The following is a 16,941-nucleotide window of genomic DNA, read 5'->3' on the forward strand; positions in this document are numbered from 1 at the left end:
AGCTTGAGTCTAGAGTTGTATAGTAAAACCTGGTCACCAATGTTGAACTCCCTACTCAGAATTTTTTTTCTATTGCCATCTCTTAGTCGCTCTTTGTAGAGCCCGAACTATCATAAGCATTTAGTCTAAGTTCATCAAGCTCATTAATCTGCAGTAAACGTTTCTCTCCGGCCAATTTAGCATCAAGGTTCAACTCTTTAACCGCCCAAAAAGCCTTATACTCTAATTCGACAGGTAGGTGGCATGCTTTCCATAGACTAGGCGATAAGGTGGTACCAATAGGGGTCTTAAAAGCAGTTCTATAAGCCCATAAGGTGTCATCTAACTTATCACTCCAATCTTTTCTCGATTTAGCTACCACTTTCTCCAAAATAGATTTTATCTCCCGGTTAGACACTTCTACTTGCCCACTTGTCTGAGGGGTGTATGCTAGGCCAGTCTATGGTAGACACCATACTTTTTGAGTAGGGCTTCAAAGGTTCTTTTGTGAAAGTGGGACCCCATCACTGATGACAACTCTTGGTACCCCAAACCGTGGAAAGATAATCTTTTTGAACATTTTCATGACAACCTTAGAGTCATTGGTCGTGATGCAATAGCTTTACCACTTAGAGACATAGTCAACAGCAACAAGTATGAAATTGTTCCTGAGAAGAGGGAAAAGGACCCATAAAATCAATACCCCACACATCAAATAGTTCAACTTCTAGGATGGTGTTTGGGGCATCTCATGTCTACGGGAAATATTTCCTGTTCGTTGGCATGCATCACAAGACTTAACAAACATACTAGCATCATGAAAAGTGTTGGCCAATAAAAACCAAATGAAGTACCTTTGCTACCGTTTTGGAAGGCCCAGCATGGCCTCCACATGGAAGAGAGTGAGAGTGCTTCAGAATGTCATGCACCTCCCACTCTGGGATACATCGCCTGTATATAGTGTCAGCACAGAGCTTGTAAAGCAGAGGTCATCCCAGAAGAATTGTTTGGCATCATGGAGAAATTTCTTCCTCTGTTGGTAGCTTAGCTCTGAGGGGTTTGTCCACTCACACAAAAGTTGGCGAAGTCCGCATACCACGGGGTAACAGAAGTGACTGCCAGGAGCTTATCATCAGGAAAGGAGTCGTCAATGGAAGACCTTCTTCCATATCTGCATATTGCAATCGGGACAAATGGTCAGCTACTACATTTTCTGCACCCTTTTTATCTCTGATCTCCAAGTCAAACTCTTGGAGCAGCAAAATCCACCGAATGAGTCGAGGCTTGGCCTCTTTTTTGGCGAGAAGGTACTTCAATGCAGCATGATCAGTGTAAACAATGACTTTAGACCGAGCAGATAGGTCCTGAACTTGTCCAAGGCATAGACCACAGCTAGCAGCTCTTTCTCTGTAGTGGCATAATTGACTTGAGCTTCATCGAGTGTCTTGCTAGCATAGTAGATGCATGAAGGATGTTGTCTTTTCTCTGACAAGGACAGCGCCCACAGCATAATCACTGGCATCACACATAATCTCAAACGGAGGTCCAATCTGGAGATCGATGATGGGAGCATAACAAAGCTTGCTTATCCTGTTAAACACTAGACACTACAGTAAACAGGAACGGGCATCCTTGAGGAGCAACTGAGTAAGTTTTAGCAATTTTAGAGAATCCTGATAAAGCGGCGATAAAATCCCGCATGACCAAGAAAACCTCTAACACCCTTAACATTCACAGAGGGGTAATTGCTCAATCACTTGAATTTTGCTTTTCCACCTGGATGCCTCGTTCAGAAATATAGACCAAGTACCACTCCTTCAGTTACCATGAAGTGGCATCTCCCAGTTCAAGACAAGTGGACATCCTCACATCGTTTCAGTACTTTAGTCAAATTCAGCAAACATGCATCAAAATTAATGCCATACACACTAAAGTCATCCATAAATACTTCCATAATGGACTCAATAAATTCAAAAATATGGCCATCATACAACTTGGAAAGTAGCAGGGGCATTACATAGGCCAAGGCATCCTTCTATAGGCAAAGGTACCATAGGGACATGTAAGGTGGTCTTCTCCTGGTCATCTGGTGGATAGGATTTGGAAAAAACCAGAATAGCCATCTAGATAACAGAAATGAGAATGACAAGCTAGACGTTCCAACATCTGATCAATGAAGGGAAGGGGAAAATGATCTTCTTGGTGCAACATTTAATTTCCTATAGTCAATGCACATACGCACCCAGTAACTACTCTTGTAGCAATTAATTCATTTTTCTCATTTTAACTACAGTAGTACCACCCTTTTAGGAACCACTTAACTGACTCACACTTAGAATCAGAAATAGGATAGATAATCCCAGCATCAAGCAATTTCATAACCTCCTTTTTGACAACTTCCTGCATATTCGGGTTCAAACGACGCTGACTGATGAGTCATATTAATATAGGCATTTCATGATGCATTTAGGTTGCATTTTAGGATCATTTAGTTGCATTATTAGTCCATAATTGCACATAGTTACTTAAGTTGAGAAGATATTACTCTTGTGTGTGTTTTCGGTGTTTTTGATAGTTTTCAGGTATTGAGAACACAATTGGAGTATTATTGGATAGCTTAAGCATGAGAAGCATCTAGGAAGGAGCTAAGTCAAATGAGAAGTCCAAAGGGCATCTTCAAGTCGGATTGCAACTCAAACATAGCGGAAACGTATTAAAAGAAGTATGAAATTGAGTCATGTGCACTCTTTTGATCATAACTTATTATCCAGAGATCGGAATTCGTGATTCCAGTGGGGTTGGAAACTAGACTTGAAGAGCTTTCCAACGGTATATTACACGCCCCGATACGACTTCTAGTTTGGAGATATGGTCTTTGCAAGTTGACGCTGTTTTGCAGCCCGAAAATCCGCGGCCGCGGATTATTCCGGGTTTCCTAGTCGAATAAGGCTTTATCTTTTGACGAATTGACTCTATTTTTCTAGTTGTTTTAGGAAATAGAAAGGTATAAAGACTCAAGGGAATATTATTATTTCCTATCTTATTTTCTATTTTGTTTTTTCCGATTAATTCATTAAAGTTAATTTTCTTTCTCTCAATTATTGAAGAACCCTAGTTTTGCTTTTTCTCCATTTACATTGAATTTTCAATAGAAGCTTTGATTTTTGCAAGATTGGTTCTACAATTGGTATTATTTCTTTCTTTCTTATTCCTATTCAATCCTTTATTATTAATTCATGTTTGCTTATTTAATTATGAATATGTTTTCCCCAATTATGATTGAGTAGTCTATTTCTAGGGTTTAGGGGGATCCATGATCAATTAGGAAGGGATGTTTATTAAAGTATTGATTTTTATTGATGCATGTTGATTCCTATTGAATGTTTTTATGTCTATTCAATCCAATTTGGCCAGATTTGATTGTTATAGTGTTGCAATATTAGGTTATGCGCCGAGAGGTATAAACTTGATATTAAGGCTAGTTTCAATAGGTAGAATTGGTGTTAATAAATTGCGAGAGCCTGTTAATATCGTTCTATGCTTGATTTAGACTTGAGAGAGCGAATCAATCTGTTAACTGCATTATTAATTGTTGATTTTAGTGTTTCATCCCGAAATATTGATCATTGGTGAACCTATGCCCTAGACTTTTTATTATTGATAATTCTTGATTAGTTATAGTTTAGTTTAGTATAATTACACACAAACACTCGTTCCTATACTCTAGATTTGACTGACAATTAGGAAAAGAACACTGTTTCTCTGTGGATTCGACCCTACTTCCCTGACTACTTTTGTTAGAGGACTTAGGATTACTTTTGATAAGGTGATACGACTTTAGCCTGTCAAAATTTGGCGCCGTTGCCGGGGAAACGGTTTTGTTCCATTTTCTTTAATTGTTTTAGAGTCTAGATTATATACTCTCGTCTCAGAGAACACTTGTTCTTTGGGACAAAATCTCTTAATTGTTTGTTCTTTAGTTCTTCTATGCGCAGGAGTTTGAGTTCAGATTGCCTACAATTTGATCCTGAAATCGAAAGATCCTTTCATAGACAGAAGAACTTTTCCAGACAGTTGCGAGATAATCCAAGGGAAGATAATCCTTTGGATTCTGACTCTGATTCTACCAGCATTGTCTCTGTGCTCACCAGAATCAGAGATGGCTCGGAGAGCTTACTGACTTTTCCCAACCCTCTTTGGCTGAACTTCCCAAGAGCAATCAAATGCCTGAAATCGAAGCTGTAAATTTCGAGATCAAACCTGCATTGCTAAACATGATCGAAAGAAAACAATTTGGTGGTGGACCTAATGAAGACCCCAATCTTCATTATCAAGATTTCTGCCAATATTGCTCTACCATTAAGCAGCAGGGAGTGACACAAGATCAGATTCGGGAGATTCTTTTCCCATTTTCACTTCGAGACAAGGCAAAGATGTGGTACAATGGGATTAATCGAGCCACTCTTGGGATCACTGATTGGAATACCTTGGCTCTAGCTTTCTACAGAAAGTACTACCCTCCAGAGAAGACTGCTAGGTTGCGTAGTCAGATTACAAACTTCACCCAAGGGACTGATGAGTCTTTACATGAGGCATGGGAAAGATTTAAAGATCTTCAGAGAGAATGTCCCCATCATGGTCTACAAAAATGGTTCCTAGTTCAGGATTCTACAATGGTTTGGGGAACAACTCGAGACTTATCCTTGACTCTGCAGCAAATGGGAGATTCATGAAACTAGAAATTGATGCTGCACATGATTTGATCGAGGAGATGGCTATCCACAACTCTCAATATGGTAATCCTCGAGGACTAGCTAACAAGGGTGGAAAGCATGAGATAGATTCTATATCCTATTAGCTGCACAGATGAATGCAATCAGCAATAAGCTTGACAATATGCAACTCTCCTCTCCTGCAAGTGTTGCTGCTTTGGGTACTACATCCGGTTTTGTGTGATAATTGTGGCATAGTTGGACATTGGGCACAAGAGTGTCGGAGTTCTCTCGAACAAGTTAATGCTTTTCAAACATATCAGCCGAACAACCCATACTCCAACACATACAATCCGGGTTGAGAAATCATCCTAACTTGTCTTACAAGAGCACTAATGTCCTAAATCCTCCTGCACCACAACCACAAGCACAACAATTGAACCAAGGTACTACCAACACCTTCCCAACACCCTCCTGGTTTCTCTAGACCACCTTTCAATCCATCTCAACAAGCACCTCCTGCCGATCCAATGATGGTTGAGATGAGAAACATGATGCTACAAATGCAAAAGGATCGACAAGCTGAAAGGCACAAATTGAGTCCATTCTTGCTCACAATAAGATGTTGGAGAATCAGTTGGCACAATTGGCTACTTCGAACCTACTCACAACAAGGTGCTCTTCCAGCACAACCTGTTCAGCCTACAGATTCGGCAAATGCCATCACTCTCCGAAGTGGTTCTCACTACAATGGACCACCCATGCCTATTGATGATACTTTGAGGTGAAAAATGATGAGGAACAGGTCCAGCTGAAGCTAAAAATGACAAGGAGAACTCTCAGCAAGCCACTGAACATGAAGAGACCAATGAAGCCAAAAAGCCTGCTATTGAGGTTCCTCCTATCAAACTTCCTTTCCCCAATCGTCACCTCAAGAGTAAGCTGGACAAGCAATTTGGTAAGTTTTTGGAAGTCGTCAAGAATCTTCAGGTAACAGTTCCTTTCACGGAATTAATTACTCAAGTGCCTGCTTATGCTAAATTTATGAAAGATATCTTGACTAGGAAAAGGGCTTTTAACGAGGTGGAGACAGTTGCTTTTACTGAAGAATGTAGTGCCATTTTACAAAATAAATCTCCACCAAAATTAAAAGACCCTGGTAGTTTCTCTATACCTTGTCACATTGGTAGTTTGTTCATTGATAAAGCTTTATGTGATTTGGGGGCTAGTGTGAGTGTTATGCCATTGTCTGTTCCTCAAAATTGAATATGGGAAGTTTGAAAGTTACCAATATTACTCTACAAATGGCTGACCGTTCTGTTAAATACCCCCTAGGTATTTTAGAGGATGTACCTGTTAGAGTAGGTAAATTTTTTATTCCCGTGGACTTTGTTGTACTTGATATGGAGGAAGATAGGCAAATTCCAATCATTTTGGGTAGGCCATTCCTTCATACTGCAGGTGCCGTCATTGATGTGAAAAATGGTAAGCTTACACTATCTGTTGGAGATGATGAGGTCACTTTTAATCTAAGCACTGCTTTGAAAAGTCCTATGCTAGAGGAAAAGTGTTGGAGTATTGATGTGGTTGATGTAATTTGCCATGATAACATGCCCCAAGCTCTCTATAGAGACCCCTTGGAGGCGGTACTTTGTCTTGAGTCTTCCACAGGTGATGGCAGTATATGGAGCAATGAGTAGCTGCTATTGAGAAGATGCTGAAAGTGAAGAATTCGACCTTGATGGATGCCAACAGGTAAAGAGGTTCGATCGATCTGTGTGTAATGTAGAGGTAAACGGTCGTGCGGGACCTGCATAAACCAGCGCTATTCGGGAGGCAACCCGAATCTCTAACTCTTTTTTTTCTTTTCTTCTTTCATTTCTCTAAACAAAAGAAAAGAACAAAAATATTTGCATATTGAATTTACTTGAATTCAATTTATTTTTATTTTTGTGTTTTTGAATTCACTTGAATTCGTTTCTTTTTTTTTAGTTTAGTTAGTTTCTTTTCGTAGTTTCTTTTAGTTTTTGAATTCACTTGAATTCAAGCTTCATTTTTTATTAGACTAACCATGCTAACAAGTGTTGTTTAGTGGTTTTGGTGTATAATTTTTGACTATAGGTGAAAGCACAAGCTCCAACACGCGCCCGCGGCCAGCCACGACCCCTCCCTCACCAATGTTCTGCCAGCCCGCGGGGTAAAACCCGCGCCGCGGGTACACTGCGCCCCACACAGAAACCCGCGCCCGCAGCAACCATCCCACGCCTCCCACCTATTCTGTCCGCCCGCGGGTTTTCGCCTGCGCCCGCGGGATCTCCCAACTCCTTCCAGCCCGCGCCCCCCCCCCGAAATCCCGCGCCCGCAGCAACCATCCCCCATTCCCAAACCCAATCACTCCTGTTCCCCTCCTATTCGGCGGACCACCAGCAACCCAATGTTCCTTATTTGCGCACCAACTAGATTCAAGTTCGTCTTTGTGAAGCATTACGACATGGATTTTGCGCATATTTGCCTCTTCTCCCCAATTAATTGGGTAGTAAGCATTTATTCTCACTTCTACTCGCTTGAATTTTTGTTTTAATGCCCTCTTGTGAGAATCTTTTGCACACATTGATTGAATTTTTAGATTATTGGAGTTTGTGTATGGTTTTCGTGATGTGTTATGGTTGTTAGTGGGAGACTTTGGTGTTGGATGATTGTCGGGGTTGGTTCTGATTCTTTTTCTAAACTAGTCTATGCAGTGAGGACACTGCAAATTCTAGCTTGGGGGGGAATATTCTATCTTTTATGGCTTTTTAGGTAGATTTCATTGCTTTCATAGGATGTTGCACGTTTGTACTGCTTATTAGGAGTGGGAGTTTACGTGTAACCAAAAAATGTACTGCTTTCTTAGTTGCATCATAGTTGCATTTTAGCTAGCTCATTTCATTATAGTTTTCATCTATGGGACTATTGTTGGCACACCTTCGAGAATTTTGTGGATATCTCTACTACAGTACAGCTTTGTTGTACAGTGGTTTCATGATTCTTCATAGCATAATTGTGATACGATTGATTGGTTGTGGTAAGACTGTTTGATCTCTCTGGCTGGCTTTAACTTTACTGTGCAGACAAAAATTGACCCATGTGAGCTTCTGTGCCTAATAAACTGACGAATCTGTGTCGGTTATGTTCTTTCATGAGTGATTAGTTCTCAGTTGATGTATTGATCTTGATTTTGACCTGGTACGTCCTTGATACTTGATTGTGTACACTATTTGATATGATTGAGGCGTTCATTTCACGATTTTAGCTCCAGAGTTCTTTTTGTTCACATATTTCCCGTCTCTAGCCCGCTGAGCTTTCTTGACCCTTGCTTGCACTTAACCCATATTACAACCCGAACCTCATTTGATTATTGTCCAAGCCTAGCTTGGGGGAGCAAGTGTTTAGTTTGGTCATACTGTATTACATGGATGTAGTTAATGCATGGTTATGTTGAAGGAAAGTGTTATTAATGAGCTTTATCATCGAATTTGAATGTGGTGCAAAGAGATCTTGGCAATATGAAAAGAGTGAAGAAAAAGAAATGAAAGAACAAAAGAAAGGTGAACATATTTTGAAAGAAAAGTGAAAAGATTATATATGGGTTACTATGCATGAAAGATATTGTGGTAATGATGGTGTTATATGAAGTTGTGATGAATGCCTTGTTAGGCCGTTTTACATTGATATTTGCTCCCCTTCTTGGCTTTTCCACCACATTTCCCAAAATATGATCCATACCCTTAACCCTAGCCTCATTACAACCCTTGAAAGTCCTCTTGATCTTTGTGTGTTACATTTTTCGTGTTGAAAGTGAGTCAAAAGGTCAAAGTTAAAGAGTATTGCTTCTTCTGAGTTGATATATATAGGTTGAGATCGTTGAGTTTCATTGATTTTCGCCCTAAACACAAGAGAGTATTATTCACATACCTATAGTGAGGTCTGTCAAGTGTTGTTAAGTCCAGCTTGGGGGAAAGGGTCTGTGGTAAGATTGTTGAGTTGATTGGTCACATGACGTGCTATGCGGCTTTGTTTCATTGATACTCGATGCTTGGTTCATGTAGGATTGATATCTCTCGTGTTTTGGATTGTGTGCTTGACCCTGTTTTAGTCCCATATTGTAGGTTATCATTTTCTTCCCGTGTCTATTGTTTGATTGCTTGAGGACAAGCAACAGTTTAGCTTGGGGGAGTTTGATGAGTCATATTAATATAGGCATTTCATGATGCATTTAGGTTGCATTTTAGGATCATTTAGTTGCATTATTAGTCCATAATTGCACATAGTTACTTAAGTTGAGAAGATATTACTCTTGTGTGTGTTTTCGGTGTTTTTGATAGTTTTCAGGTATTGAGAACACAATTGGAGTATTATTGGATAAGCTTAAGCATGAGAAGCATCTAGGAAGGAGCTAAGTCAAATGAGAAGTCCAAAGGGCATCTTCAAGTCGGATTGCAACTCAAACATAGCGGAAACGTATTAAAAGAAGTATGGAAATTGAGTCATGTGCACTCTTTTGATCATAACTTATTATCCAGAGATCGGAATTCGTGATTCCAGTGGGGTTGGAAACTAGACTTGAAGAGCTTTCCAACGGTATATTACACGCCCCGATACGACTTCTAGTTTGGGAGATATGGTCTTTGCAAGTTGACGCTGTTTTGCAGCCCGAAAATCCGCGGCCGCGGATTATTCCGGGTTTCCTAGTCGAATAAGGCTTTATCTTTTGACGAATTGACTCTATTTTTCTAGTTGTTTTAGGAAATAGAAAGGTATAAAGACTCAAGGGAATATTATTATTTCCTATCTTATTTTCTATTTTTTTTTCCGCATTAATTCATAAAAGTTATTTTTCTTTTTCTCTCAATTATTGAAGAACCCTAGTTTTGCTTTTTCTCCATTTACATTGAATTTTCAATAGAAGCTTTGATTTTTGCAAGATTGGTTCTACAATTGGTATTATTTCTCTTCTTTGCTTATTTCTATTCAATCCTTTATTATTAATTCATGTTTGCTTATTTAATTATGAATATGTTTTCCCCAATTATGATTGAGTAGTCTATTTCTAGGGTTTAGGGGGATCCATGATCAATTAGGAAGGGATGTTTATTAAAGTATTGATTTTTATTGATGCATGTTGATTCCTATTGAATGTTTTTATGTCTATTCAATCCAATTTGGCCAGATTTGATTGTTATAGTGTTGCAATATTAGGTTATGCGCCGAGAGGTATAAACTTGATATTAAGGCTAGTTTCAATAGGTAGAATTGGTGTTAATAAATTGCGAGAGCCTGTTAATATCGTTCTATGCTTGATTTAGACTTGAGAGAGCGAATCAATCTGTTTAACTGCATTATTAATTGTTGATTTTAGTGTTTCATCCCAAATATTGATCATTGGTGAACCTATGCCCTAGACTTTTTATTATTGATAATTCTTGAATTAGTTATAGTTTAGTTTAGTATAATTACACACAAACACTCGTTCCTATACTCTAGATTTGACTGACAATTAGGAAAAGAACACTGTTTCTCTGTGGATTCGACCCTACTTCCCTGACTACTGTTTGTTAGAGGACTTAGGATTACTTTTGATAAGGTGATACGACTTTAGCCTGTCACTGACCTTGTATACTAGGACGATGATCATCCTCAAGATGGATTTTATGCATGCAAAAGTCAGGGCTTATGCCTTTCAAATCATCAATGTTATATCCAATTGCCTTTTTATGTTGTCGCAAAACAGATAAAAGTTGAGACATTTGACCATCATTTAATGCAGCACTAACAATCACAGGCAATTTTCAGAATCATCCAGAAAAGCATACCGCAGAGAAGGGGGAAGGGGTTTCAGTTCAGGTTTCTTTACCTCTACCGGTGGAGTAGCACATACTAACCGTTCATCCTCATGAGTGGTAGTACCATCAAGCTCGACACAGGTAAAAGCTGCTTCCCAAGCATCCGCTTCAGTAGTCCGGATAATATCATCACCTGTGGAAGAGTAAAACAAAGCAAAGCCTCCAGTGGATCCCGCATAAGGGATTGAGGCATGTCATCATTAACCAGCACATCAATGACATCATTCTGTAACAGGCTTCCTCTAGCATGGGACTTTTCAAAGCATTGGTCAAACTAAAAGTTACCTTATCATCCCCCACAGTCAAAGTTAATTTCCCATTTTTTACATCTATGACAGCTCCAGCAGTATGAAGGAATGGTCTCCCTAAAATGATTGGGATTTGAGTATCCTCTTCCATGTCAAGCACAACAAAATCCACAGGAATGTAAAATTTACCTACCCTCACAGGAACGTCCTCTAAGATACCTAGGGGGATTTAACAGAACGGTCAGCCATTTGAAGAGTAATGTTGGTACATTTTAAATCTCCCATGTCAAGCTTTTTCAAACAGTCAAGGGCATGACACTAACACTAGCACCTAGATCACATAAGGCTTTGTCAATAAATATGGTGCCAATATTACAAGGGATGGAGAAACTCCCCGGATCTTTCAATTTAGGGGGGGATTGATTTTGAAAAGAGCACTACATTCTTCAGTAAAGGCAACAGTTTCTACTGCATTAAAGGCTCTTTTCCTAGTCAAAATTTCCTTCAAAAATTTAGCATATGCAGGTACTTGAGTAATGAGTTCAGTAAATGGAACAGTTACCTGAAGATTTTTCACTACCTCCATAAACTTACCAAGTTGGTGATCCAGCTTATTCTTGATAGACGAGTGGGAAAGGGAACCTTGATCGCAGGAGTGGTGAGGGATGTTTTAGGTATCTGCTGCTTCTCTGCATTTGTGTTGGTGGTAGCCTCAGGAGCTGACGAAGTTTCAGTTATGTCTGCATTTTTTTTCCGGCTCAACCGGACCATCCTTAGGCATTGTGGGACCATCATAATGTGTCCACTCCTAAGAGTGATGGCGTTGGCAGTGTCCCTTGGTTGCATTGATTGTGAAGGTAAGGCCCCAGGTGGCCTACTAGCAGAAGAACTAGCCAACTGAGCTAGTTGAGTTCCAACATCTTGTTATGCGTGCCCAAATTTTCCAGTTGAGCTTTTGTGTCAGCTTGAAAAGCATTGAACCCCTTCTGCATCTGGAACATCATATTCTTCAACTCTGTCATGGCTGGGTCAGCAGGAGGAGCAGGCTGTGGGAGGTGTTTCTCTGAAAACCAGGTGGAGCTTGTTGTGAAGGTTGGTATTGTTGACCCTGTTGTTGAGGTGGATATGGTTGTTGAGGTTGAGGGTTCAACACATTAGTACTCCTATATGAGAGGTTGGGTGTGTCTTAACCCAGGATTGTAGGTGTTGGAATAGGGGTTGAATGGTTCCTAGGTTGTGATTGGAAAGCATTGACGCCTCACAGTTATTTCCCAGCGCAGGACACTCTTGAGAGTTGTGCCCAGATATTCCACAAGCATCACATACATGCACATTATAGTTAGAAGCACTAGCCATCGCATTAACACTCATATGGGAGGAATCATTACCTAACTTCAGGGAGTCAATTTTCTGAGTTAGAGTAGCTAGTTGCCCAGACAGTAGAGAAATGGCTTCAACATCATGTTTACCACCTTTTTCAAAGAGGAACGAATGGTAGAGGCTTGATTAGATGCTAGCTTCTCCAAAAGTTCATACCCTTCCTCAATTGCTTTATCCATGAAGAACCCACCAGATGCTCCATCAATTACCCGTCGTGTATCTGCATCAACTCTAGTGTAGAAAATCTGACACAAGTACCACTGGTCCAACCCATGATGAGGACATAGACGCTGCAGATCCTTGAACCGCTCCCAAGCTTCATATAGAGATTCACCAGGATCTTGGGTGAAAGTAACTATGGCATGTCTCATATCTGCAGTTTTCTGGTAAGGGTACCACTTGATGAGGAAAATCTTGGAAAGTTCTGGCCAGGTGGTGATGGTGGAAGGCAGCTTGTTATACCAGAACAAAGCTTTATCCGCAGAGAAAACCAAATAGAAGGAGTTCATCTCATCAGGAGTAACACCAGCTTGCTTCTGAGTAGCACAACACTGTAAAAATCTCTGCAGATGCTGATTTGGGTCTTCAGATGGTAACCCAGCGAACTGATTGTTCTGAACCATATTCAAAACATGAGACTTGATCTCAAAATTTGTAGCAGCAATAGTGGGCATCCGTACCCCAGTAGGCACGTTATCAGGAGATGGTTGCGCATATCTCTGAAGGTTCGAGTAACATTCTCACCCATGTTGACAGTAATAGGTGAGGTGGGGTTTTCTGGTGTGGGGAAGTGGTGGAGATGGTGTCTTTTGGGAGGGTGTCCCTGCAGACAGCTTAGCTTGCTTAGTTTTCTTTCTGAGTCTACGAGCGGTCTTTTCAATCTCTGGATCGAACGGGATGAGATTTGAGATTTCAATTTCCTGCTCATACACCAAAAACACTAAAACAAACGTGAGATGCTCCAAAGAACAGGTGTTCTTCAGAGTAGAGGTTAGTTTAATACTATAATTCAGACAAAATAAATAAACCGTCTCCCCGGCAACGGCGCCAAAATTTGACAGGCTAAAGTCGTATCACCTAATCAAAAATAACCTAAGGTCCACTAACTAGTAGTCAGGGAAGTCAGGATCGAATCCACAGGGAGAAGTTTACTATTGTATCTGAACTTAATATTACACTAACAAAATCAGATGAATGGTTGTGTTACTAAGCTAAACAGGTAACAGAATTAAATAGAAGTGTAAATATATCATAAAGTACTAGAATCATGGATCACTATGCATACAATTCGGGAAATCAAGGATAAACGATAACCACCTAGTAAGTCAATTGTCTAGGGCACATGTAATTTCTCTCGAACATTACCTCCCTCAAAGATCACCCAGCCGCTCTCGCTAGTCAAGGGTCACTTTGCCTAATAATTGAAAGCCTATACGGTATCTCTCCTCTCGAAGTAGATTCAGTATTGCAGATTAGAAATATAAATCAGGCCTAACTTATAATCCTAGCATGAAGAATCAATCAAAGGAAACAATTGAAATACCAGATAATCAAACTAATCTATCAATCCCTTATTGTATACATAGATCTCCACAATTCTAGATATAGAACTACTCACTCATAATCATGAAATCAATAACAAGAATCATATAAAAACTCATACTTGAAACATGGAACAATAACTAAGAAAACAATATATTTAACAATGGAAGAAATAACAAAGAAGTAAAGAAGAAAGATTACCGAATTATATTGAACTATGAATAAGCAAAAGGTTTGATCTTGAATTGAAATCACAAAGCAATAATTAAGGTTCTTCAAACACTCTAGAGAGAAAACTAATAATCAGAACTCTTAAGTTAATAATTCTATTTTTCTATTTATACAAGCCCTAAAACAATAGAAGAAAATCTCGAAAAAGGGCCCGAATCATTAAAAATCTCGCGTCACGCCAGCCGCCCGATCGGGCCAAAGTCGCCCGACGGATCGGGCTCCAAAGAAGATGATCAAAGCCAAAACCGCAAGACGCCCGATGCAATCGGGCTGACCCGCCCGATGACATCGGGCGGCCTTATGAAATGGGAGGCAGAGTGCTGGAATGGCGCCCGACGTCGGGCCATCTCGCCCGATCGGGCGGAAGACCGAATTACGACAAGGCATGAAACGCCCGATCGGGCCCGCAGCTGAAATATGAAGCACTGGTATATCGCCCGATCGGGCTGGGCCGCCCGATCACATCGGGCCGATGGTTATCTTCGTTTTCTTTTCTTTCTTTGCTCAAAGTCCCGGAAATCATCCTCGGGATCTAGAACTCGGCATCTAACCTCTCTAATCCACTGTGCAGTCATGTAAAGTAGGTGAAAGCTTCCAAAACCTACAATTCAATACAAAATAGCAAACCACAACTAGATGGAGAGAATTAATACCAAATGGCTCCTAAGAGCACCATAATCACAACTTTTAGCACATAATTAGGGGAGAAAACTCTATATAAAACCATAATATCACTTTGTCGGGCGATTATTATGCATCGATCTGCCTTATTTCGTGCAATCTGCATGAAACAGAAAAGACCGTTTCGTTCAATCTGCACGAAACAATCTATTCTGTTTCATGCAGATTGCACGAAACAGTTTATTCTATTTCATGCAGATTGCACGAAACAGTCTATTCTATTTCAGGCAGATTGCACGAAACAGTAAATTCGAACCTTCAATAATTTTCGCAGTTTTCCAAATTGTAACTCGCAATTTGCTGTTTACTGTTTTGAAACCACAAAAATGGATAAAGGAGGAAGAGAAATCACTGAATTTGTTGTGTTGTTATGGAGAAATCACTCGAAAATGGAGGAATTCTTAGAAATTAAATTGGTATAACCCTAGAAAAAAGCCAGAGAAATGGTAGAGAGAGAAAGTAGGCAGAAATTGGTAGATGGTGAATGGAGTTATGAGGGGTATTTTAGGTATTTTACTGGGTTGAGTTAGTAAAGTGAGGTTGTATTTAGAAACCATGATTAAATATTGGATTATTCAAATTTAATATCATTCTCAATAGTTGGAAACCATCTTTTAATTTTCTAGATCTTGTTAAAAAAAATCTTGAAAAATATTCCAATATTGAATAAGAAGTCAAATAACTATTACTTATATCAATTACTTCCTCCGTAACATAAAGAATGAAACATTTGAATATTTTATACCTTACAAATAAGAGAACGTATTGTGTCGGACTCGTCCGACCATAATCTTGGTCGGACGACTTTCAGGTGGTTCCAATTTTTTTTCAGGTAGTCTTCATTTTTTTTCAGGTGGTTCCAATTTTTTTTCAGGTAGTCTTCATTTTGTTTTCAGTTAGTCTTCTTTGTTTTTCAGTGGGTTTTTGTGCTTCAGTTAGACTTACTTGGGTTTCAGTTGTCTTTATTCTTTTTCAGGTAGTCTACATTTTTCTTCAGGTAGTCTTCATTTTGTTTCAGTTAGTCCATTATTTCTTTCAGTTGGCCCATTATTTCTTTCAGTTGGCCCATTATTTCTTTCAGTTGGTCCAACTGAAAGAAAAGAAAGTCCAACTGAAAGAAAATAAAGTCCAACTGAAAGAAACCAAAGTCCAACTGAAAGAAAACAAAGTCAAACTGAAAAGAAAATAAAACACTAACCTTTGATTTCTCTCACTTTCTCCTCCTTCTTCATTCCTCAGAGAGAGAAAGATGATGGGTGAGACTGAGAAACACTCCAAACATCAACTTTCTCATCATACCCATTACCTTCATTCGCATCTTGCATCTTATGCGCATCTGCGGGTAGTTTCCAAGTACCTTATTATTACTCTTATTACTTTTGATCCTCCATACTCTTTTGAATACAGGGGTGATATTACTCTTATTATTAGCCATTGCTTTTTGATCGCACATTGTTGGTTTGGCTTGTTTCAAACTCATGCCAATTCACATCCATATGATTACTCTCAAGCTGATTCATTCTACATCTCTAATGATCCTCCATACTCTTTTGATTACGAGGACGACGACGACAACAACAATAATAATCAGGCTCCTTCAATATCACTTACCAACGATCCAAAATTTTTGAGTGGTTTGGGGTGACACCATAACTACCACGCCAAAAATAAAGCATAGAATGATCGAGATACAGAAACTCCGGCAAACGACGACTTCGCCGAAGTTCGAGTTTCATCGCCGAAGATTACATCAAAAAAATGAGAGAACTTCACGTGTGAAATCGAGAGGGTCTTGTAGTGGTAATAGTACAGAGTGGGGAGAAGAAGAAGAGAAGAGAGAAAGTGGTGCGTACAGTTTGAGTTGGAGTTTGAGTTTTGGGCTCAGCCCGTCTGACAGTAAGTATTGGTCAGACGGTCTGACCCAACACTTTCACCACAAATAATACCTAACTATTGCATTCTTTCTGTTACGGAAAAAGTATGTACGTAATGGATGGTGTTTAAAGCTACGAGAAAGAGGTGAGAAAGAAACGAAAAACATAAAAAGATATGTAATCCATAAACAAATTAGGTCTAATCAAGAATGAGAACATTCTATTCTCATAATATGAGGTCATAGTTTGGATAACAAGACACACTACTACACTACTACAATTAATTAGTAAGCTAGCATTACTATTTATTAGGATAAAATATACTTGTAATAATTAAATGATTTTTCACTTTATAGACAACTTTTAAGTCTTTAACCCTTAACAGCATAGATTAAATAAATTAAATTACTGC

At 39.4% G+C, this 16,941-nt stretch overlaps 2 non-coding genes across 2 annotated transcripts; one reads left to right on the top strand and one right to left on the bottom strand.

The window, feature by feature from the left end:
- Positions 1–4,514: 4,514 nt before the first annotated feature.
- On the bottom strand, positions 4,515–4,621 carry LOC125499213 (small nucleolar RNA R71). Its single transcript, XR_007275930.2, has one exon. It is a non-coding gene; the product is annotated as a small nucleolar RNA R71 (small nucleolar RNA).
- A 7,847-nt stretch (positions 4,622–12,468) lies between these two features.
- On the top strand, positions 12,469–12,575 carry LOC125499173 (small nucleolar RNA R71). The gene has a single exon (XR_007275890.1). It is a non-coding gene; the product is annotated as a small nucleolar RNA R71 (small nucleolar RNA).
- The last annotated feature ends 4,366 nt before the right edge of the window (positions 12,576–16,941 follow it).

Source organism: Beta vulgaris, chromosome 6 (genome assembly GCF_026745355.1).
Source record: "Beta vulgaris subsp. vulgaris cultivar EL10 chromosome 6, EL10.2, whole genome shotgun sequence".
Taxonomy (NCBI): Eukaryota; Viridiplantae; Streptophyta; class Magnoliopsida; order Caryophyllales; family Amaranthaceae; genus Beta; species Beta vulgaris.